Below are 1,930 nucleotides of genomic sequence, written 5' to 3' on the forward strand. Positions count from 1 at the left end.
GACTGATCAGACTCAGATCACAGTGTAGGAAGTCATTTTCATTTGAAAATGTCCTTATTGTCAGTGAAGCTACAAATGAAAACCACACAGTGATATTTACACCTGTCAGACTGGCAAACATTACAAAAGTTGAAAACATACTTTTGTAGCCTATGGAAACAGGTACACTTACACGTTAGTCTTGGAAGTATAAATTGGCACAAGTCTTAAGGTGGACAACTTGGTGATATCTACCAAAATTAAAAATTCATATTCCCTTTATGAGCCCATAAGCTCAATGGAATTTATCCAGTAGCTGTACACGTGTATGTGCAAAATGATTTACATGAGTTCTTCAGGGCAGTAGGAACTTCGAATTTTAGTTAAGAAAAAAGTTCACCACTAGAGGAACTAATTAAAGTCAACCATGCATAAATAGAACAAGATGCTGCATATCGTCAAAGAACGAGAAACATCTCTATGCACCGACATGGGAAGATCTCCAAAATTAACCAGTGGGGGGAGGGTTGGAGAAAGCAGTCTGAGAAGGTTACCGACAGCGTGCTATGTTTTACGTTGAAAAACAATAGAACGTATTTTTAGAAAATAAGAACTAAGTTGAAGGACTACACTTCCAGTTTCAAAACGTACTAAAGCTAGAGCAATAATTAGTGGAGTTTCAGCAACAGAAGTCTTACAGCAGAATTTTCTTCCAAAATAGCCCAAGAAATGCAGCTTTTCATACGAATTCACGCAGTTTAAGTTTTGCACCTAAACTTACACACTTGGCTTTTCTTCTAAAATGGCTTAGAAAGATATTTTTCATCCAAATTAGCACAAGTGGATTTTCTGTCTATAATATTACACTATGGTCTTGAAAATACAATTTTTCATTAAGTTTTATGGGTTTTTGGAAAATATTCTTACGCCAAATTTTCTTTTTCTTTCTTTCTTTTTTTTTAAAGATTTATTTATATGAGAGAGAGAGCAGGAGCAGGGCAGGGAGGAGCAGAGGGAGAGGGAGAAGCGGAGCCCGATGTGTTGCAGGACGCTGGGATCATGACCTGAGCCTAAGACACTCAACCTATTAAGCCACCCGGGTGCCCTGCCAGACTTTTCTATGATGACAAAAAAGTGTGACTTTCCATCGAAGTATGCTCAAATTGTTAGGTGTGGTTATAAATTCTATGCTATGTTATTTTGCAAAACTACCTAGAAATACACTTTCTCATCCAAACTCATTCAAATCATTGGTTTTGGAGGGCAAAAAGCCTTCATCAAATTTTCCTCCCAAACAGACAAGAAACATGATTTTTAAAATCCAACTTCATATAAATAGTGGAGCTTTGGGAAATAAGTCATATACCAGATATTTGTCCCAGATGCCCTGGAAATGTGATGTTTTCTTCTAAATTTGTTCAAATTTGGGGGTACTTATTGGAACTAGGTCTTACATCAGTTTTTTTTTTCTAAATTATGCAGAGCATGTGATTTCTGATCCAAATTCACTCAAATCTTGGTATCTTTCAGACATAAGTATTATGCAAGAGTTTTCTTTTAAAAGACCTGGAAATGTGATTTTTCAAATTGGCTTAAATAGTTTTTTGGCATTTTTTTGGACATAATTTCTATGCCAGATTGTCTTCCAGAGTGGCCTAAAAATGTGACATTTCATCCACATGTCCTCAAATGTTAGGAGGTATTTTTGGTAAGCCCTGTGCCAGATTGTTCTTTGCAAATGGCCATAAAATGTTATTTTTTATTAAAATTTACTAATATCATGAGGTTTATTAGACATAAGTCCTGCAGCATATTTTCTTACACAGTGACCCTCAAACATATTTTTTAAACGTAAATTCACTTTAAAATGCAGTTTCCTGGACATGAGTTCTATGCCAGCTTTTTCTTCCAAAAAGTAGGGTTCTTTAGATGTGAGTCCCATGCAATTTTT

The sequence above is a fragment of the Ursus americanus genome, chromosome 22 (genome assembly GCF_024610735.1).
Source record: "Ursus americanus isolate L20-20 chromosome 22, mUrsAme1.1.p, whole genome shotgun sequence".
Taxonomy (NCBI): Eukaryota; Metazoa; Chordata; class Mammalia; order Carnivora; family Ursidae; genus Ursus; species Ursus americanus.